Source organism: Geotrypetes seraphini, chromosome 2, assembly GCF_902459505.1.
Source record: "Geotrypetes seraphini chromosome 2, aGeoSer1.1, whole genome shotgun sequence".
NCBI classification, from domain to species: domain Eukaryota; kingdom Metazoa; phylum Chordata; class Amphibia; order Gymnophiona; family Dermophiidae; genus Geotrypetes; species Geotrypetes seraphini.
The window spans coordinates 166,881,118-166,905,333 of record NC_047085.1 but is presented as its reverse complement, the minus strand read 5'-3'; the positions used below and the strand labels follow the sequence as shown (position 1 = coordinate 166,905,333).

At 40.2% G+C, this 24,216-nt stretch overlaps 1 protein-coding gene across 1 annotated transcript in view; it reads right to left on the bottom strand.

Annotated features, from left to right (window-relative positions):
• Positions 1 to 24,216, bottom strand: part of DOK6 (docking protein 6) — a 724,151-nt gene that overhangs the window by 553,440 nt on the left and 146,495 nt on the right. The window lies entirely within an intron of this gene.

The following is a 24,216-nucleotide window of genomic DNA, read 5'->3' as shown; positions in this document are numbered from 1 at the left end:
CAATAACATACTTAGCCACTTAACTGTTCACTGCAGTAAATGTCAACAGAATCATCTCAAATCCAATATCATGGCAATAGAAGAGAAGGGCAATAAGAGGCGTGTACAGTATAGGGAACAAAAAAGCAATTAATATGAACAGTCAGTGATAAGAAAGAGTGAGATATTTGCCTATCATAGATTGATTATAAGAAAGTCTTCAAAAGCATCTTGCATTCCTAGAAATCAAATTGCCTTGCTATATACAAAATGGCCCTTGGATTGATTGAGCACATTAATATTTACCATGGAAATTTGGCGACCCAAGTTTCATCTGAAGTGTGAAGATAGACAGATAATCATTTTTAACAGATTCTTTTACTAACCTGCAGCAAGAAATGGCCTTAGCGTGTCCTTTACGCAAGTCTTTCTTGCACATTTAGGCCATTTTTACGACAGTCTTGAAAAGGGTCTATTTCCATTTTTTCAGTATATGACTGACTAATTAGTGCATAGCCATTTTAAAAATTTACTACAGGAGCACTTACCACCACCTGTTTAGAAGGCAGCAAGCATCCTTTGTTAACCAGTAATATATCATTTCAAACAGACATTACAAAGAACAATACAATCTATATATATAAAATCGGAGGTATGTATGTGTGTATGTATGTGTGTGTGTATGTGTGTATGTGCCGCGATCACGCAAAAACGGCTTGACCGATTTGAACGAAACTTGGTATGCAGATCCCTCACTACCTGGGATGATATGTTCTGGGGGTCTCGCGGCCCACCTGCACACATGGGTGGAGCTACAAACATAAAATCAGATTTCACCCATTCATGTCAATTCCAACTACCTGGGGTGATATGTTCTGGGGGTCTCTCAGCCCACCTGCACACGTGGGCGGAGCTACAAACAGAACATCAGATTTCACCCATTCATGTCAATGGAAAAAATGTAAAAAGCTGCCATTCTCACAGTAATTCTAAAACGGCTTGACCGATTTGAACGAACCTTGGTATGCAGATCCCTCACTACCTGGGGTGATATGTTCTGGGGGTCTCGCGGCCCACCTGCACACGTGGGCGGAGCTACAAACAGAAAATCAGATTTCACCCATTCATGTCAATGGAAAAAATGTAAAAAGCTGCCATTCTCACAGTAATTCCAACTACCTGGGGTGATATGTTCCGGGGGTCTCTCGGCCCACCTGCACACGTGGGCGGAGCTACAAACAGAACATCAGATTTCACCCATTCATGTCAATGGGAAAAAAGTAAAAAGCTGCCATTCTCACAGTACTTCAAAAACGGCTTGACCGATTTGAACGAACCTTGGTATGCAGATCCCTCACTACCTGGGGTGATATGTTCTGGAGGTCTCGCGGCCCACCTGCACACGTGGGCGGAGCTACAAACAGAAAATCATATTTCACCCATTCATGTCAATGGAAAAAATGTAAAAAGCTGCCATTCTCACAGTAATTCCAACTACCTGGGGTGATATGTTCTGGGGGTCTCGCGGTCCACCTGCACACGTGGGCGGAGTTACAAACAGAACATCAGATTTCACCCATTCATGTCAATGGAAAAAAAGTAAAAAGCTGCCATTCTCTCAGTAATTCAAAAACGGCTTGACCGCTTTGAACGAAACTTGGTATGCAGATCCCTCACTACCTGGGGTGATATGTTCTGAGGGTCTCGCGGCCCACCTACACACGTGGGCGGAGCTACAAACAGAAAATTAGATTTCACCCATTCATGTCAATGCAAAAAATGTAAACAGCTGCCATTCTCACAGTACATCAAAAACGGCTTGACCGATTTGAACGCAACTTGGTATGCAGATCCCTCACTACCTGGGGTGCTATGTTCTGGGGGTCTCTTCACCCAAGAATTTAAATGTTCTTGCTCCTGGAGGTGAAACTAAAAATGTTGTTTATAATCACATTTTGCGTTAGTTGTATTGTATTCATTTTGTCAAATATTTCACATTATAATTTGAATATTGTACTTTTTATTAAGCTGTAAAACAATAATTTCATTCACCACTATAAAGTATCTTTATTTGAATCCATTTACAGTGTTATTGCTATAATTAAATACCCGTGCAACGCCGGGTCATCAGCTAGTATATAATATAATTGTGTATGTTAGGTGCCATTGACTTGGATTTGATTCTTGGATTTGAATTACAGATCCAAAAAGAAGTTAGTTTTGCGCTAGTCCAACGAGGTTCTATATGGTCACCCCCAAACTTCTCTAGTAACATGGTAAGCGCCTTCTGACCCGAGACCATCTTCCAGAACTACAAATCGATTCTTTATGTTTCATCATTATCATCAAGTTTTCTTGGCAGAATACAAAAGAAGATAGTTAGACCTTTCTTCTGTGCAGTATAAATTTAATGTTGTCACCATTATCGCATCAAACGTTATAAGAACATAAGAATTTGCCTCCACTGGGTCAGACCAAAGGTCCATCGCGCCCAGCAGTCCGCACCCGCGGCGGCCCATCAGGTCCATGGCCTGTCAGGTTATCATGATTTAGCCCTATAGCCCCCTTGTTTTTATCTATACTCTTTCCATGCTGATATCTACCCCTATCTGTATCCTTCAATCCTCCTATCCTTCAGGAATCCATCCAATCCTTCTTTGAATCCCCGTAGCGTACTCTGCCCGACCACTTCCTCCGGGAGTGCGTTCCATGTGTCCACAACCCTCTGTGTGAAGAAGAACCTCCTGGCATTGGTTCTAAACTTGTCATCCTCCGGCTCCAACACTGCCCATCTGCTGCTGCTCAGATGGGTTGTACATCATTAGTCTGATATCTCCACTGAATCCTGTCCACCTTGGGGGGCCCTGCTGGTAGTAAAACTACTGATGGCATATGAGTTAGCTTTCTGTTTCTCAGATGCATGACAAGCACATGTACCATGAGAAAGATAATATAATTACAAGTATTAAAATAATAAAAGACACTCTAAACTATTAGCCCATCTAGGCATGGGGTCAATTCTATAAAGCGTGCCAACATTTAGATGCCAAAATAGAGTATGTTGAGTATGAATTTTATAACATCTGGGTTCTCAGATTCCATTACAGAATACTAACATAAATTGGTCTTTATGCGCTAACATCTAGGCAAACCCACTTATACCATGTCAATAGCAGGGGCGTATAGGCACATCTAAATATTGCACTTTAGTGAGTAAATACAAGCATTTTATAACTTATGCATGTAAATGTTTTGCACACCTATGCTCCTTCCTCAAATGTACTGTACATGTATGTGACTTTTGCGTTCAAATTCAATGGGCTTTGCTGACCAAAGTTACATTCCATACACTGATTCATGCTCTTGTTACTAGATAAATGGTTCTTGTTACTAGGAATTCCATCTGTGATCATATCTGAGTTCAGTCCAGGATTGAGAGCTGAAAAGTGAAAGGACTCACTGGGGATTGGAGAGTCCTGGAAAAATTAAACAATTTTTCATGTCTGGTGTTATTTTATTTCTTTGCCTATTGTTTTATGGGTTTGCCCATTTTGATTGAAGACTATTTTTATTTTTCAGTAAATTCTTTGGTTTAGAATCCCCATTCTGGCTGGATTGAATTATTGATTGCTGGAGAAAGATGGGGAGTCGATTAATTTGCTAATGACACTTCAATGTAGACCCAATTATGTTTATGTTTATTAAAATCTTTATATACCGCATAACAGCCTAAAAGGATCTAAGTGGTTCACAATACACAATTCATATTCATCAAGAAAAGAACTCCATTAAAAATAGAAAAGGAAAGATTAAGAACAAAAGTTATTTTTTTTTAAATCATAAAATATCATAGTAAATATCTCAACAGTAACAATTCTAATAGTAAAACCATAAAACACAGATCACAGTCCCAAACTGTTCTAAGTTGAGAAAGCCAATTGGAAAAAATGTGCTTTTAAATGTCTTTTAAAATTTATATATAATTCTTCTTTTCTCAAGTCTATGGGCAGATTATTCCATAACCGTGGAACTAAATACAAAAAATGCAGAATCTCTAGTTGATGCAAGATGTGCCTTTGAAATATGAGGAACGACTACCCTATTGTCATTCAGAGATTGTAACAAACTGTATGAAGTGAGAATATGCCCTCATGTCACTGTGTACAGTACACATTCCCCTCTCACTCCAGATTGGCAAGGATTACACAGGTTACAGTACTTTCCATGTTATTTTGGAGCTGTCATTTTCTTTTCACAAGTTTCCACTCTAAATCAATACAACACTTTCAGAAGTGCATACAATAATAGATTGTAATTGAGGTTCAATGTGGATATGTGTCAGTAACAAAAATCTATACATGAATACAGGATGTCAGGGTGGTACTTGGAGAGAACCCCCAGGAAAGAGACTTGGGAGTACTGGTCGACAAGTCGATGAAGCCGTCCATACAATGTGCGGCGGCGGCAAAAAGGGTGAACAGAATGCTAGGAATGACTAAGAAAGGGATCACAAACAGATCGGAGAAGGTTATCATGCCGCTGTACTAGGCCATGGTATGCCCTCACCTGGAATACTGCGTCCAGCACTGGTCGCCGTACATGAAAAAGGACATGGTACTACTTGAAAGGGTACAAAGAAGAGCGACTAAAATGGTTAAGGGGCTGGAGGAGTTGCTGTACAGTGAGAGATTAGAGAATCTAGGCCTCTTCTCTCTTGAAAAGAGGAGACTGAGAGGGAACATGATCGAAACATTCAAGACAATGAAGGGAATAGACTTAGTAGATAAAGACAGGTTATTCATCCTCTCCAAGGTAGGGAGAACGAGAGGGCACTCTCTAAAGTTAAAAGGGGATAGATTCCGTACAAACGTAAGGAAGTTCTTCTTCACCTGAAGAGTGGTAGAAATCTGGAACGCTCTTCTGGAGGCTGTTATAGGGGAAAACATACTCCAGGGATTCAAGACAAAGTTAGACAAGTTCCTGCTGAACCGGAACGTAAACAGGTAGGGCTGGTCTCGGTTAGGGAATTGTCTTTTGACCTAGGGGCTGCCACGGGAGCAGACTGCTGGGCACGATGGACCACTGGTTTGACCCAGCAGCGGCAATTCTTATGTTCTTATGATACTTTAATTGCTAAAGCTATGTATCAATTTTACATTCACAACTTAAAAATAATATGTTGTAATTTTCACATTGTGTTTGCCTTGTTTGCAGAACTGGTTAACAGGGAAAGAGAACTTTGCATAAGGCTGGCAGGGCTCTAAAAGTAGAAACCTTTCTAAGACAAGTCTCTATTCCTCCTTACATAGGAGCTCAGAGAGAAACTAGGAGCAACACAATGGAGATGAAGGTCAGAGAGGTGTAATGGCTGCCTAGCATTGTGAAAAAAGTGAAGCCATCATTTGCAGGCTGCCAGAACCAACTGACAGATTATATGTCAAATGGAAATAATAGATAAGGTAGAAGAAAGAGAAAAGATGACTCCAGGAAAAACTGCATATTCTGTCTTTTCATATATCACCATTACAACATCAATAGCCAAGGCCTGGCTCACACTTGATATAAAAATCCTTCTAATAATAAAACAGTCTAGCTAGTGAATTCTTTAAAATTCTGCCTACCATATTAAAAGTTTTATGGCATGCAAGCTTAATTTTCTTAATTTCATTGAAAGATCGGTGCTACATTGCATAAATAAATCTATTGCACATTTAATGCACAAATGTCTCTTGTCCTTCTACAATATCACTGCTTTAAATTTATGAAATATTAGAATAAATTTAAGAGAACCACAGACATAAAATAGTACCAGAAAGATAGGGGGGAAGTGGGTGGAAGTGGGGAATTACATTACAGTTGATATGGAAAACCATGTTTACTAAAATTTGTCAATGCTCGGTTTGCGAGGCACGGTTTGCTTGAGTGTTTTGCTCGTCTTGCAAAACATTCGCAAACCACGTTACTCGCAAACCAAGGTTTGACTGTACATTTTTTCCCCATTTACTCAAAAATAGTTTTTTAGCTGAAGTATATACAGAAAACATGAAAAAGTGAGCAAACAGCAAATGAAGTGCAGAGAGAGGAACAGGAACATGCAGCAGTCCCTGCAGAAAATAGGCCAAAGCTCCCCCCCCCAAAAAAAAAACAACAAAAAAACCCTATATACCCTCACAAAGCCAAAGGCCATGAAAGTAAGAATTCACTTCAATAATGCAAGTAGTACAAAGTTGAGTGTCTACACAACCCATATGGCTATCTTTAAGAGACCAATGCTCCCTTCCTCAGGTCAGGAAAGGATATTGTAACAGCAGTATACAGAACTGGCCTGAGGAATGCAATTTTGACCTTTGAAAGCTAATAGAAAAATGTATTAGTCAAATAATATGGTATCTTAGTTTCCATTTTTGTTTTATTTCATTGTTGTCTACATATTCTATTTTTAGTTTGTAGTTACTTATTGCATATTGTGCGCTTACTTATTTTTTGTGTGCAAAAAAAAAGACATTCTTTTCTATTGACATTGACTGTGCAGGATCGATCTGTACTAATCTGACTTGTTTAAGTTTTACAATCTGGATGGAGAGGAAAGGGGGTTGGGGTGGGTAGAGAGGCTGCAAAATAAACCCACCAGCTAATTTTAAAGCTATATCAAAGAGAGTGAATCAAATTGTATCAAATCTAAAAATCGATTCAATTGGCAAAATTGAATCAAGTCAAATCAAATTTTTTTTTCCTGAATCAGACAGCTCTACTACCCATCCCTAGCCTGATCTCTAATTTATCGGCCCTTAAACCAAATAGAATGGTACAAGTATAATTAGGGTATCTCTCTTAGCAAGTAATTAACTATTAGAAATACAGTTTACTAGATCCTTAAAGGAGAACCTATCAATAAAAATACAAAATAATAATAAAAGCTACACATTCCCATAGCCTAACATATAACTAACAATCTTAGGAGACCTAGTGTACATATCTTAATCCCCTCATCAACTTAACAAAGAAATCATCAATATTAAGATGCAGGCAATCCAGCAGCGAGATGGAGGCTATCCACTCTTTTACACTGAGAGTCACATGTTTGATTATATCCCAGTTGAAAAGAGGTGCTATGTGTGTACTCAATTCAAAGAGCTTCTAGCACTTAGGGAACTGACCCAATCTCTTGAGGCTAGAGTAGCAGAATTGGAGAAGCTGAGAAATTCAGAGAGGTACAAAGAGGAGACCTAAAGGGACATTGAGGAGAAGTCTTACCTCCAGTCTGGAAGCCCCTGTGCCACCTTGGAGGAGAGGGGTCTTCCTATATGAGATCATCACCCTGATGAAATAAGGAATTAACCTGTAGCCATGATCTGCCCATCAGGGAATGCAATGTCCTCTTGCACCAAGGATGTGTCTCTGAGGGCTTCTGCACAAGATGGAAGGGTTAGGATGGCTGTTGTAGTGGGAAATTCAATCATTCGGCATGTAGATATCTGGGTGGCTAGTGGACATGAAGATCGCTTGGACATTTGTCTGCCTAGTGTGAAGGTGGTAGACCTCACCTAGATATAATTTTAGACAATGCTGGGATAGTCTGGTATCTATCATAACCCCCAAACTTCTTATCACTGACTTCACAACTGTTTAACAAGAAGGAACTGCAAGTACTAACCCTATCAACAAAATGTCAGCTTTTGCCAAATTCAACAACTTGTTGTTAGTCATCCACACTAGAGAATGGCATAGGGACAAATTTTTCCCCGTCTCCGCAGGAACTCAATTTCCCCATCCCATCCCCACAAGTTTTGTCGCAGTCTCTGTCCCTGCCCCATTCCTGTAAGCTCTGCCTTAACTGCACAAACCTCAAACACTTATGATTTTAAAGTTCTTATAATTAACTCGATTGATAATTAACTTGATTGCATCAATTGTAATCTTGAACATATTCTCTTTTCCAATCTCAGGTACACTGAATTACATTAATCATATAAGGCATCAAAAGGGCAAGCAGCACCTTGGCACTCTCCTTTCATCCCACATATCACAATATCAACATACAACAAATCATCTAAGAAGAAGAGTGGACTTATATGGCTGCAGCATTGTACTATTTACATATATTAAACACAGCTTATAGTACACTTCCCCCTCCGTTTACGCGGTTTCATTAATTAGGGTTTCAATTATTAGTGTTTTTTTGTTCCCTAGCTCCGCCCCAAAATTTACATCACTGCTCCCGGCGTTGCACAGAGGAAATCGCTGCTCCCATCAGCCATCTTTCTTCCAACTGAAGTTCCGAGAAGTGGACTGTTGGATCATAACCCCTGTACTGTCCAATTGTCTCTAGCTGCCAGTGAAACTGTGTTCAATTTAGATCGATACTTCGGGTGTTCAGGGTACCACACATGGAACGGTCTAGAGGCAAGAGTGTGGGATAGCAGAAGGAAGCGGATAATATTTCAAAATCTTGATGTGCCTTGTGTTCCAGCTATTGGATTTCATCAGCAAGCTAGGTGTGCTTTAAGTTACAGCGCTGCAGGTCAGGTTATTTGCGATTTTTTATCTTTATTAGGGCTTTTTTTTACAGAAAAACCGCAAACAACATAGGAAAAAAGTTATTCACGGTTTTTCAGTACTCGCGGCTATTTTCCGCCCGCATCCACCGCGAATAGGAGAAGTGTATCTTGCAATAACATACATGAATGCAACTTACACTATAAAGCAATTACATATCTGACTCCTTGTAAATATTCTATCTAGATCGTTTCAGGGCAGGATGTCTAACCTTTTGAGTCACACAGCTACTACTATTTTCCACCTTACCAGATGAAGCACAATTTCAACCCTGCCTGGGCATAGACTGTATTAATGCCAATGCATTACTATCATCTCATCAGAGGTTGTCATAAAAGCACATCCCCTGCTAATGCACTACCATCACTTCTCTTATCAGGAGTTGCCATAAAAGCCCATTCCTCCCCTTAACCATTGATTCCTTTTCTTGATGCCTTCATCATTCCGCCAAAGTCTGAGATAGGCACCACTGTACTTCTGTTTCTCTGGTACTGCCCCCCCCCCCTTTTGTAGAAGGGGAGGACTGTCCCAGGTTTTTATATCATCCATGTCACTGCTAGCATGTGGGAAAACAACTTCACATTTGACCATTGTTAAGCTTGGTCAAAACATACTGCTGTGTGCTCTATCAAGCAAGGAACCCTTGCTGAATGCTGCAATGTGACTCCTATCTCTCCTAAATTGGGGTGGGTGGAGTGGGAGAGAATAGTTGGAGATGCAGACAAAATGGAGATCATGCACTTGCAAACTCCCTTCTTAAAGCTCCTAGTCATCACCCTTGACACCGCCTCTAAGACTTCCCCTCATTCCTAACTGCAGCTACCCCTCCCCCTCTATACCCACAGCTACCTCCCATTTTCTTATTCGTGTTCTAACCTGCTTAGATCTACCTATGGCCCAGCCCTTTCTTTCTTACTTGCCTCCCTTCCCCCTCAGCATCTGCCCAAAACCTGTTGCCAGATAAGTATCAGGCTACTGCCCAGTTGTGTTTCTGACTTCCCTTTGCAGCAAGGTCAGTTTCTAACAGTTTTCACACCATTCACCCACAGTATTTTTGTTTTAGTTGGATTAATTTTCAAGTAGTTGGACACTATCCAAATCTGGTTGTTTCTCCCCATAGTAATTAGTCAAAAGTTTTTTGCACTAATCTTTTGCATTGCTATAAAAATATATAGATATTGTTTGCATAGAACTGCATTAATCCTATAGCTTCCAAAAGTTGACAAAGAGGACATACTGTATATAGATATTGAACAGAAGGAATGACAATAGTGAACCTTCAGAGATCTTATCCTATTGTGTTTGTTGCAGATGAACCTATGATGCAGCCCAGAGCGGGACAAAATAAGGTCATGTTAGATCTTCGTTTTAACATATGTTTTATGTTAAAAAAATGTAATATATTTCTACAAAGTTTGCTTTTGCTATTATTCATCACTATGCACTTATTCACATTAAAGATTAACAGCTACATATTTGATAAAACCTCTAGTTTTTGTAAATCACTTCTCAGGTTAGCTACTTCCTCCAAGGTGTTCACCCAGATGCAAATATTTATGTCATCTGAGAAAGACACATTTTTCCTTCAAACATATCAATTAATATTATTTTGAACAGAATCATCCCTAGGACCAACCATGGAGGTACTCTATTACTTATATTTCATTCTTCCAAATGGATGTTATTTACCACTACCTCTGTCAGGACCTATCCCCAGGTTGGTCAGTTTGTTTATAAGCCTCCTATGAGGAACTATATCAAAGGGTTGCTGAGATTTAAGTATACTACATCCAGCACATGCCTGTTTCTAGTTTCCTGGTGATCCAGTCAAAGCATTTAATAAGATTTGTTTGACATGGTCTATCTTGGTAAAGCTATGTTATCTTGGATCTTGCAAGCCATTGAACTGTAAAAAAATTACTATTTTCTCTTTCAACAACCTCTCCATTACTATTCCCACCACTGGGGAGAGGGTTACATGCTTGTAGTTTCCCACTTCTTTGTTATCACTTTTGTGAAGAGGGACAAGATCTGCTTTTTTCCAATCACATGAAGCCTCTCCCATCTCCAGGGATCTGTCAAACAAATCCTTCAGTAGACTCACCAGAACCTCTCTGAGCTTCCCAATAACCTAGAATTTGTTCCATCTGATATCATTACTTTATCCACTTTCAGCCCTGCAAGTTCTTCATTAACATTCACTTTTGTGAATGATGCCGCATCTATTTCATTTTGATGCATACTTATGCTAATTACCCGTGTCCCCTCTCCAAGCCTTTCTTCTTTGAAAATTATACCCACGACCTTCCTTCTTTCCTGAACACAATTGAAGGAAGCCTTGTTACCTCGTTTTGTGTCTTTGATCATTTTCTTTCTGCCCTTGCTCATTCCCTTCCAGATTTCTCTTTTTGTTTCTCTCAGCTTTTACCTGCTTTCTCTTTAATGATCCAGTGTAATTTGGGAACTCTAGTCTGTTTTCTCTTATTTTGTCAGCCACCTCTTTGAAGAACCATAATGGCTTTCTTTTTTGCTTTCCCTTTTATTTACTTTCGTAACATAAAGATCTGTCGCCCTTTTTATAGCTGCATTAAATTTGCTGAATGTTTTTTTTTCTGTAAAAGCTTATAATTTAATTTAATTTAATTAAATGAGAACAAGCTTCCTAAACTCTGTGATATGCTAATCATCACATATTTTAATGGACCTCGCTTCATCTATAAAGAAGCTCTTTGCATCTTTTTATTGAGAAAGGGAAAGTAATTTTCAAAGCCATTATCACAGGTAAAGCACATCTTCCCATTTGATATTTGCAGGACATGTGTACACATATTTCCCAATGGTGGACCTTAAGAAGGGTTTGTACTTAGACACATACCTTTGAAAATTTTAAAGTGTACACATTTTTTTCCTTGAAAATGTATACTCACCAAATAGCAGATATAAATATATGTGGGATACATTTTCTTTTGAACATCCAACATTCTTTGCCTAGGAAAAACCTGTCACTAGTGCCTTCAGCTACAAAATTACCTCCATATAGATAACATCATTAGTTTATTTTTACTCCTGAGATTTTACCAGATCCAAAAATCTCAGATATCTTTCCTCCTTTTCTAACTGCCTCTGCCTTTACACCTACCAACACTCTTCTCAAACTATGGCTGATGTCTTCCTTGACTGAGATTTCCACAAGGTCCCTTTCACCTCCTCCACATTAGCTCTTCTCCTTTCTCTTAACCACTTTCGCCCCCCTTTTTTTTCTGAAATTGCAAAGGAGAAAACTGTCCAGTATTGATTTGCATGCAAACCAAAAAGAATAAAGTGAGGTTGATTTTGGATTGATAACCATTTTGTTTGTATTATTCATTTTTTTTAAATCACAAAAGCTCATTTATTTAATTTGGTTCCATTAAATTCGATCACAGATAAAATGCATTTTTAATCTGGACTGAGACTGGGGCAAGACTGGGCTAGGGCTAGATTAGCATATAAACTAGATAAGCTAGAGCTTAGGGCCTCATTATGCATTAAATATAGAAACATAGAAAAATGAAGGCACATAAAGACCACATAGCCTATCCAGTCTGTTGGAGTACAGGGTTGGCAGTGGAGAAGGATACAAATAAGAGGGACTAACCCAATAAACGGAGGGGGGAGGGGGAGCCTAGGGGTAGTTAAGTGAGGTGAGATACTGAGGGACTTCAGAGTAAATACACTTGTAGATCAGTAAGAGGAGTTTGAACTATATTTGGAAATGGATGGGAAGCCAATGAAGTGACTTGAGGAGAGGGATAATGTGAGTATGGTGGCTCTGGGAGAATATAAATCATGCAGCAGAACTTTGAATGGATTAAAGGGGATAGAGATGGTTGAGCGGAAGACCTGAGAGAAGCAAGCTGCAGTAATCTAAGCAAAAGGTGATGAGGGTGTGGATAAGGGTTTTGGTAGTGTGCTCAGAAAAGAGAGGTCAAATTTTGGTAATAATATAGAGGAAAAAGCCACCTTTAGCAGTTTGTTGAATAGAAACATAGAAATATGTTAGCAGATAAAGGCCAAATGGCCTATCCAGACTTCCCATCCACAGTATCCATTATCTCCTCCTCTTCTATGTGGCTGTCCCACACTTTCTTGAATTCAGATAAAGTCTTTGTCTCCACCACTTCTACTGGATGACTATTCCACACATTTACCACCCTTTTTGTATAAATGTATTTTCTTAGATTACTCTTACCCTATGCCATTTCATTCAGGAGCTTCCTTTCAATTAAAAGACTCATGTCATGTAGGTATTTAAACGTCTCTGTCATATCTCCCTTTGCCTGCCTTTCCTTCAAAGTATACATATTGAGATCTTAAAATCTGTTCCTATACACCTTATGATGAAGACCACCAACCATTTTAGTAGCCTTCCTCTGGACTGACTCCATCCTGTTTATATCTTTTTGAAGGTGTGATCTCCAGAATTGTAAATAATATTCTAAATGAAGTCTCACCAGAGTCTTAAACAGAGGCATCAATATCTCCTTTTTCCTACTAGCTATACCTCTTCCTTTGCACCCTAGCATCCTGCTTGCTTTCACCGTCAACTTTTCAACCTGTTTGACCACCTTTAGATCATTATATACTATCACACCCAAGTCATACTCCTCTTTTGTTCACAAAAGTTCTTCACCCCCTACCGTACTGTTCCCTCAGGTTTTTGCAGCCCAAATGCATAACCTTGTATTTCATAGCATTAAATCTTAGCTGCCAAATTTGAGATCATTCTTCAAGCTTCGCTAGGTCCTTCATCAGGGGTGTCTACTCTGTTGCAGATTTTGGTATCATCAGCAAAGAGGCAAATCTTACCTGACAGCCCTTCAGCAATATCGCTTACAAAAATGTTAAAAATAACAGGCCCAAGAATCGGGGGCAGGTCTAGGGGGTCCGGATTTTCCTAACAGAAAATCTGGTAATCCTAGGAAGAGTACAGATAAAAGATACATGCCTGATGAACTGTCTGCACTGAGCACTACTTTATAATAAGTGCTCAACCCAGAGCACTCTTTATAATATGGTACTTAGTGTGGGTTCTTTCCGGCAACTAACTTTGGGGGCCATTTGCTGAAACTGGTCCCATATATGCACAGTTTCCCTTCCCTGACTAAAACACTGTCTCCAAAAACATCTTCTTTTAATGCAATGAATAGATCGTTATAAAAGCCGGTTTTTCTTAGTAATGACAGGAATAGCCATCCAGATGATAACACACAACTGGAAGAGTTATGATCGACTTAATTATACTTTCTGATGGGCAAACTTATGTTCTAGTTACAAATATGAAAGAATGAATGCTGAAATTTTAGGATATAGTAGTGCATTTGAAAGGATAGTTGTCATGTACCTTTTCTTTTTATCTGTCCTCCTTACACATCCAGGGTGGGAGGAAGGAAGATGGGAAAACATTATAATTATAATTATTATTCATTATATCTATTTTATTGAAATTATACATGTGGTTTTATTTTCATTAGTTAAGGGGAGGAGGGGTTGAAAATGATAGTACTTGAAATATTTGCATATTTAAAGTGCTTTTGTTTGATTCGTTTATGTTTAAATTCATTGTACTGCACTGTTAATAAGTGAAAACTAATAAAAATTTACAAAAAAAAAAATACAATGCATAGATTTTAACCATACAGAGGATGGGACATTTTCAGATGGTCATTTCATGCAGCTAAAATATATTTTTCCTCCACGAGTTGCTTTTAAAATGGTCCTGTGAACAGACTGAAGGTTTTCAGAGTGTCTGTCAAATGCTTGCTCGGTAAGCATGAAATTGCCCAGTCATGGGGAGGTTTTGAAATACATTAAAATTGAAAGAGATGTCTTCTTTCAATCAAACTAGCTATGACCTCTAATCTCAAAAATTAAAAGTTGTTAACACTGTGCTTTTGTGATACTCTCTAGAGGACAGAGGCTAAACGTATCCAATTTAAGTGACAATAACTCTGGAACTAACCCATCTCTGGCATGCTAATAAATACTGCAAACCTAATTTATTATTAAACTACCTTAAACTATATCATCCCATATCAGGCATTTCTCCACTCTTATTACTGGGTATAATTTTATAAAACCTTTTCCATATGTAAAGCATGTTTTATATGGAGGCAAGATCTCAAAGTGCGCAGGGAGCAAGATCTGGGTGGAACAGTGGCAGAGTTGTCATGTGCATTGTATTTTCTAACATATCTGAGTACATACAGAGAGTACATTGTCGCTTGCCGGGGTCCACGGAACAGTTGTGGCTCACCCGGCTAGGCAGCATAAACCTTTCTGAGGCGTGGTTCCAATATGGGATAGCCCTACAGGAGGTGCTTGGCTCGGAAAAACCCCACAGCACTGGACAAGGATGACACCCATAACACAGGACCAAATACAACTTGAGTCAAAATGGCTTGAATGCAAAAATTTATTATCTAGGTCTTTCAAGCCAATGCAAAAATATTTTCCTGAAAAATAAAGCACAAAAAGATAAAACACAAAAGCAAAGCAATAAGCAACTACAAACTTTCAATGAGCAGTACTCTGGATTCCACAGGCTTTTCACAGCAGGAGAGTTGCCAGGCCTTGGCTGGAGTAAAACCACAGCTGTTTCAAGGCTTTTTTTTGGGGGGGGATAGATTAAACTATAGTTTTTGGTGGGAATCCTTGTGCCGAACTTATAAATTTGAACATATGAGAGCAATACAAATGGGACATTATAAAAAATTTAAGGATGATTGGGACCCATTGACAAAATTTTGTAAAGATTGATTATTGGATTTAGCCCTTTGATTATATGCATCCAGGATGGGTGGGTGGCGTATGTAATTAATTTATTATTGGATTGCAAGGTTGTTTATCTTGTTCATTTGCATTACCGTATATTAAATGTTTTTACACTTTTAGGAAGGATGGGTGGGGAAAGGGAGGGGGTTATGTATTTATTGTATCATTAGAAGGAATTGAGTGCTGTCTATTGAGTTAATTGATTGATAATATGTTGCACTTTATGCTGGTTTTTAAAATGAATAAAGATTTTTTTTTTTTTTTAGGCTTTTTCCCCAAACTCTCAGGCAGATATAGAAAACTAGTTTGCAGTTGCTTCTGATGGGGAAAAAGAACAAATAATCCAAAATTAGTTCACAGTAATGTCCCACAAGCTTATTTCATTGTTCTTTCCAGTTCTCAAAATGGAGAGACAAAATAAAAAACAAAAATAAACTTTTGTAGCAAAACTTTTGTAGCTTCTTGCACAGTACAAACAGTTCTTGATTCCCTTAATCACCACAGCCCTATGGTTGCTGGAAAAACACAGTTCAAAAAGGAACCTTCCCACCTCCAGCACCTATAAGTGGTTGTGCCAGAACAGTTCACTTCCTGGTTTAAATTTCATGCAAAAAACCCAACAGATAAATCCTTTTTAATTTAGCACACTTTAAACAGCTGGACTAACTGAGAATTGTTAGCAGACCTCCATTTGTCCTAGAATTTCATTCTCAGAAATGAACTCCTCTTCTATTGCCATACTTTCTGAAGTATTAATCAACTCCAGTTCTGGCCTGTGGAAATCCTCCTCCAGCTTAAGAATTTCCCAATTCTCACTAGGTTGCAACTGGCCTCTACCATCAGGCAAAATCAAAGGCTCTTGTGTGCTTCTCTCCAGAGACTAGTCTGGCCGTTGTCTCCTCCCTCTCTTCTTCTGCTCAGTAAGGAGCTCCTTTTTATCTCTGGAGAAACCCTCTCACACCTAGGTACAGCTGGAATGTGCCAAGGTTCTCACTGGCTCCCCTTCAGGCTAGTCAGTAAATTACTACTACACTTCTCCCTCGGTATTTGCGGAGGTTAGGTGCAGAGCCGGACCACAAAGTGTGAAAAATCGAGAATAACTTCTCGGCCGGCTCTGACCCACCCCTGCCTCCCTCCTGCATCCCCGGAACCATACCTGGTAGTCTAGAGGTGAAGCAGGGCAGGAGCAATCTTCCTCTGCTCCTGCCCTGTGCAGAGCCATCATCAGAATGGTTGCCGTAGGTTCCCGTTGTAGTCTCGAAAGGAACGTCTAAGTACGTTTTTATCCAAGTCGCAAGTTGTCCAAAGTAAAAAAGCAGCTTAGGACACATTTTTGAAAAATATGTCCAATTTTTTTTTCGTTTCAAAAATCGTCCAAGTTTGCGTCCTGCCGATCTGATCGTCCAAGTCACTAAATCGTCCATCTTTATACTACATTTTCATCCAACTTTTTGTCCCAGTCAAAAACGTCTAGAACAAGGCCTATGGGACGTGGGAAGGGACTGCAACATCCAGACATGGCACCTAAATAGCAGGGCACTGCTGTGAACTTCACAAAAAGGGGTGCTATGTCTTCATCTCACTACAGCTCCCTTATAGGTCATAGTGAGCCCCCCAATCACCTCCAGAATCCCCTAGACCCACTTATCTACCAACCCAATAGCCCTTATGGTTGCAGGAGCCACTTATATGCCAGTTAAAAAGGGTTTTGGGGATGTAAAGGACAGTGCACATGTTTCAATATCAATGCAGTGATTACAAGGCCTTATGGGCATGGGTCCTCTCCATGAGTCCCTAACCCACCCTCAAGACGGCTTAAGACGCCTCTGTGCAGCACAAATAGGCTTTCCTATGCCAAGCTGCCAGGTGATGATGTTCTGGAGGCACAATTTTTAAGTTGTGATTAATATTTTTAGGGGGGGGGGGTTGGTGATCACTGAGGTAGTGTGTGGAGGTATGTATTGTGTTTGGAGTGCTTATCTGGTCACTTTATGTGGGATTTTGTGGCTTAGATCATGTTTTAAATGGTCTAAATCACAACGTCCAAGTTCCATCGATCCTGTGCTGTATAACTTTTGGTTATACATGCAGTACCACTAAGTCTAAACCTGCCCACGTCCTGCCCAAATCCCGCCCTCAACACTCCTCCTGACATGCCCCATTTAGCTATGGTCGTTCAGCGGCACTATGAAGGCCTAGGTCATTTATCAATACATCGAAAACCCGGTTTTATTATCAGCACTTAGATGTTTTTGACTGATGATCGTCCTAGTGCCGACTTAGGCCATTTTTTTGGATGTTTTTCTCTTTCGATTATGAGCCCCTTAGCGTATAAGAGCTGGGTACACCCCCAACTTTCCCAGGCCCCTCCCACATTCACACTCCCCTAGCTGTTGTGCGCTAAAATAATTACATGCTAAGGTTATAGAATGCCAACTGAGGGAATATCACTGCAAAATACTTTAACATGATCTGCCATAAGCATTTCCTCATATGTTAAGCATATGAGGGGCTTTAACCCCTTTAGTAAAAAAAATCCTCCAAATTTGTGGCTGTGAAAAATGACAGGGGAGATTAAGTGACTTGCCCAAGATCACAGGTAGCCACAGTGGAATTTGAATTGTGCTTCTGGGAAAAGGTAAGAGATCTTGGATCCCAGGATCTTAGGCAGTTTTCTTTCCTAGCTATAGAGTTTAGGGCTCTTCAGCCTGGGTAAGAAATGTCTGCGGGGAGATAGGATAGAGGTTTATATAATCATGAATAGAGTGGAATGTGTACATGGAGAAAAAGATGAGAGGAGAGCATATTTAAAACACACTGAAGAATATATTTATTCACTGAATGTACAGTTACACTGTGGAATTTGTTGCTGGAAGATATGGCCAAGGCAATTAGCACAGCTGGCTTTCAATAGGGTCTAGGCAAGGTTCTGGAGAAACAGTCCATAAACTATTATTAGCAATGTGGAGGGGTATAATCGAAAGGAACGTCTAACTCCGTTTTCGTCCAAAATTTTTGCTTTGAAAATCGTCTAACTATACGTCTTGCTGATCTAATCGTCCAAGCCGCTAAATCGTCTATCTTTATATCACATTTTCATCCAACTTTCTGTCCAAGTCAAAAACGCCTAGAACAAGCCCTGTTGGATGTGGGAGGGGTCTGCAAAGTGATGGACTGAACACCCAGACATGGCACCTAAATAGCGGGATACCTTACAGGGCACTGCTGTGAACTTCACAAATAGGGTGCCATGTCTTCTCCTCACTTTAGCTCCCTTATAGGTCATGGTGAGCCCCCCAAACCACCTCTAGAATCCCCTAGACCCACTTATCTACTACCCTAATAGCCCTTTTGGCTGCAGTAGCCACTTATATGCCAGTAAAAAAGGGTTTTGGGGGTGTATAGAGGAGTGCACATGTTTAAGTATCAATGCAGGGGCTTATGGGCATGGGTCCTCCTCTCCATGAGTCCCTAACCCACCCCAAGATGACTAGGCTTTCCTATGCCAGGCTGCCAGTTGATGATGGTCTCGAGGCTGAATTTTAAAGGTTACAATTTTTATGGGGTTGGAGGGGTCGGTGATCACTGGGGTAGTGTGTGGAGGGTCTGTATTATGTGTTTGCAGTGCTTATCTGGAGATCTTAGATGGGTTTTTGTAACTTAGACCATGTTTTAAATGGTCTAAGTCACAACATCCAAGTTCCGTCTAGGCTCTGTTGTAAAACGTTTGGTTATACATGCTGTACGACTAAGTCTAAGCCAGCCCATGTCCTGCCCAAATCCCACCCTCGACACTCCTCCTGAAACACCCCATTTAGCTATGGTCGTTCAGTGGCACTATGAAGGCCTAGGTCGTTTAGAAATACGTCCAAAACCCGGTTTCATTATCGGCACTTGGATGTCTTTCATTTATGATTGTCCTAGTGCCGACTTAGGCTGGTTTTTGGACGTTTTTCTCTTTCGATTATGAGCCCCGTAGTGTCTGGAAAGCCACTGCTTATCTCTGGGGATAAACAATCAGGGATATTCCAAGTGATCCTGCTAGTTTCTTATAGCTTAGCAAGGTCAACGCTAGAGATAGGATATTGAGCTAGGTGAATTTATAGTCTGACTCAATATTATGCATCTTCTCATGTTGTAATTTTAATATTCTTGATTGTTGGCATAAAAATATACTTAGTCTATAATACAATCATTGAATTTATATTTTATTAAGAAAATCAGTGCGAAAATATTTGGAATGTTCATTTGCCCAGTGCTATGTACAAGAAAGACACATTAAATGTATAACCATTCTTTACAAAAAAAGAGGAAAGAAGAGAAGGTATAAAGAAAGTGAAACAAGCTCAGTGTGGAGTGTGGAGCCCAGTGTGAGATGCTACACTATCCTTTAATACAGTAGTTTACTTTTGATAGTCCCACATTAACCTTATTTCCAATGCAGTAAGGATTTTAGAGTGGAAAAATCAACAGCACATTCATAGCACTAAGAGGCACCACTGGTTGGCATGCAAACAAAATGCAAATCCATGGATTTGTAGAGCAAATTGACCTGGTATCTGCCTTATTCTAAGTGTATCTGGTCCAAGGCACCCCCTAGCCTAAGTAACCTGAGCAACAACTTTCTAAACCGAGTACCCTTGACCTGGAACTCCCCTATCAGGGCAGTTGTGTCCCAGATACTCCAGGCCAGGGCACTTCTGCACCCAGCTCAAGAAAGCTCTCAACTAGAATGCCTCCAATACAGCTAGTGTTGAGTTACTGTAGGTTAATGATTCCCATAGTAGTAGTCAAATGCAAACTTTTGTTGCAGCTTAGTAGCTTTTTCATTTAGCTGGTAAATAGGCTCTGTGTTGAATTGTATTACATGTTAACACAGGTTAATAAATTATACCCATTAGATTGTAAGTACATTGAGGATAGGGTAATATCTGAATGTAACCCATCTTGACCTAGCAATAGAAACAGAAAGGTGACTCTAGATCAATGTCTCTCAAACTTCTCTTAGCTCTGGCACACTAAACGGAGCAAATGTTTCTCACAGCACATTATAATTGAAATTATAAAATTGCAAAACCAACAAAAAATTAATCCCCTCCTTTACAAAGCTAGTGTTTTTAGTGTCGGCCGCAGCGGTAAGAACTCTGACGCTATAAATGTCGGTGTTCTTACTACTGCGGCCAGCGGTAAAAATGTTAGCATGGCTTTGTACATGGCTTTGGACAATTTCCTGCTGGAAAAGGGGATAGAGGGTAATAGATAGAGGATTACTGCACAGGTCCTGGACTTGTTGGGCCGCCGCATGAGCGGACTGCTGGGCACGATGGACCTCAGGTCTGATCCAGCAGAGGCATTGCTTATGTTCTTATGTTTGTAAAGGAGGACCTATATTTGAGAGTTATTTATTTAAAGTTCATTTATGTATGGGTAATGTAACAATAGTACAACTAAAGTAGAATTGAATTGCTAGTTAATGCGATGGATGAGCTTATTTTTGAGTGCAAATGAACTCAAAACGCAGCTCAATTGTTGACAAGCAAACACACATTTCATCATCCGCCATCTGCAGTTCCTTTTTTTTAAATTTAATTTCTGTCAGAGATGAAAATCCAAGTTCGCAAAATCCAAATGGTAACAAAGCCTTGTTGCTTTGTTGCTCAAGTTAGGATAACTACTGCATAAAAAATAAAACTAAAATTACTTGCTGTTAATTTTCAAGGACTAATCAAAAAAAAAAAAAAAAAAAACCAAAAAAAAAAAGGTCCCTAACCAAAGATGACTTCGCGGAATCCCTACTTACTAACTCCTTAACAAGCCCTTACAATCTACTATGCGGGGACATTAACATCCATCTTGAGCAAACGGACCAACCAGAGATCGCAGACTTTTGGTCTCTGCTCACCCAACTAGGCTTTGCCAAACAACCCCCTATCAAAACCCACCAAAAAGGTCACCAACTAGACCTAGTAACCTTCTCTTCCAAGGAACAGACCACCCCCACTTTTTACTGGAAACAAGACAGTTGGTCAGACTCTCTCTGGTCAGATCACCATCTATGCACCTTCTCAATAGGATGCCTACTTAAACCCCCCAAAAACAGCAAAACTAGAAACATCAAAACACACACTAGCAGAGGAAAGATTGACCCAGTGGAATTCTGATCCCACTTTGAAACAAACACCATGCAAACTGAAGAAACGGAGAACCTCATGACCTCCTGGATTGAGAACAGTACTAACATACTAAACAAAATTGCCCCCATCAAGACTCGCAGAACAAGAACTACAAATCACGAAGGCTGGTTCGACTCAGAACTGCTGCTAGTAAAGAAGGAGCTCAGAAAAGCAGAAAGAGCATGGCAGAAATCAGGATCCCAAGAACACAGACTAACCTGGAGACATAAACTAAAAAATTACAAAAACCTCATTAACGAAAAAAGAAAACATTTTTACGCCCACAAAATAGGTAACATTAAGACCAACAACAGTAACCTATTTAAATTGGTTAACGATCTTTACAACATCGATACCTTCACAAATCTAAATGAAGAATCCACTCTCTCTGCCAACTCCCTTGCAGACTTCTTCAACAACAAGATCCAAAGATTAAGATCAACTTTACCTACCACGACCAATTCCCTCGAACAGTTCCCCATCCTCCCAGACTCTACTATACCTAACTCAGTTCCGGGTATAATTAAACCAGGCCCAGGATCCAGAACTAACCTTAGCTGGAAACAATTCTCAACAATTGACTGGAAAACCTTTAATACCCTCTATAATAAATACAACCACTCCTTCTGCAAATTGGACACATGCCCACCAAACATCATGAAAGCAGCCCCGAGCCACTTCAAAGCAAACATGATGACATGGGTTAACTCCCTATTAGCCACAGGAATCTTCCCACCAGAGCAAGGTCACATCATGATTACCCCCATTTTAAAAAACGCAAAAGAATCACCAAACTCCCCATCCAACTACAGACCGATTGCAAGCATCCCCCTTTTCACCAAAATAGCAGAAGGGATAGTAAAGGTAGAACTCTCCACATATCTAGAAAAATTCAACATCCTAAGCAGCCATCAATCTGGCTTTCGCACAGAACACAGCACGGAAACCATATTAGCCACCCTTCTTGACCATCTCCACACGTTCTTTAGTCAGGGCTCTAGTGCATTGATCATACAACTAGACCTAAGCAGTGCCTTCGACCTGGTCGACCACACCATTCTCCTTGAATGTCTGTCACACATTGGTATCTCTGATCAGGTCCTCAACTGGTTTCAGGGGTTCCTAAAAAATAGATCCTACAAAGTACACCAGAACAACGCTTTCTCATACAGCTGGGAAAACACCTGCGGTGTACCGCAGGGCTCCCCTCTATCCTCCACCCTGTTCAACATCTACCTAGCCTCCCTAGGTAACCTACTACACACCCTCAAGCTCAAATTTTTCATCTATGCAGATGATATCACATTAGTCATCCCTTTTACCAGTTTCTCACCTGAAACACTCGAGCACATTACAAATATCCTTAACCAGATTGAGCTCTGGATGCTAGCATTCAGGCTGAAACTAAATTCCGACAAAACAAAATTTTTTCTGGCCTCCCCCAACGACAAAATCAAGGACACCACAATCCAACTGAAAGGAAGGCCTTTCCCCCTTGAAAACACCGTAAAAATCCTGGGTGTTACGCTGGACAGACATCTATCTTTAGAAACTCACACTGACCTCAGCATCAGGAAATGCTTCGCGGTACTCTGGAAACTCCGCACCATAAAAAAATACTTCAATGACTCCTCGTTCCGCCTTCTAGTGCAATCTGCCATTCTCAGCATTCTAGACTACTGTAATATTATCTACCTGAACGCCACGAAGAAAACTACCAGGAAACTAAAACTGATCCAAAACACCGCCGTTCGCCTCATCTATGGCCTAAAGAAATGGGAACATATCACCCCTTTCTACCACCAACTTCACTGGCTGCCTTTCAAATCCAGAGTGCTCTTCAAATTCGCATGCTTCTGCTACAAATCGGTAAACGGCCTCTCGCCAAGATACATCAATCCCCTCTTTAACCTTTACTGCACCAACAAGAAATCCTGCAGAATCCAACTATTCGCCTACCCCTCGCTAAAGCTCTGTCATCTTAAAAGATTCCTAGACAAAACCTTCGCCTTCCAAGCAGCCAAGATGAACCCATGGATTGCCCAAATGATCCTCGAGGCTCCCACTTACCTCGACTTCAGAAAAACACTCAAAACTTATCTATTCAACAAACAAGCCCCGTAACGCCCACTCTCCGGAATTACCTGGCCACACACTCGACCCTTTCCTCCCCTTTATTGATCGCTGTCTTCCTGCTCCCCTCCTTCTTTATCAGCCAAGTTCGGCTAAAGTTGTTATAAATCCAATAAATTGTGGTAAATCGGCCCGCCCAGCCCTGCCCCCCCCCCTCTATTGACCGCTTTCCTCCTTCTCTCCTTCCCACTTCCGCTTCTTCAGTCTTGTTCGGCTGAAGATGTTGTAAATCCAATACATTGTTTGTAAATCGGCAGGTCAATGCGGATCCTAATGTAATTGTTGTGAACCCCATAGAACTCGATGGGCATGGTTGTATATAAGAATAAAATTATTATTATTATTATTATTATTATTAATCATATCAAAGAATGATGCTTGTCTGGGGCAGTTCTATCCTTACGTACACAGACGCTTATAACATTGACAGACTCTTGCGTATATGACGTACATGTCATCTATTCTCGTGTATACTTATGAAGGGAATTAAAAAAAAAAAAATAAAGTAAAATTCTGGAATCTCTTGTGGCCACCTGGAATCTCTTTGGGGCACAGCACTGTG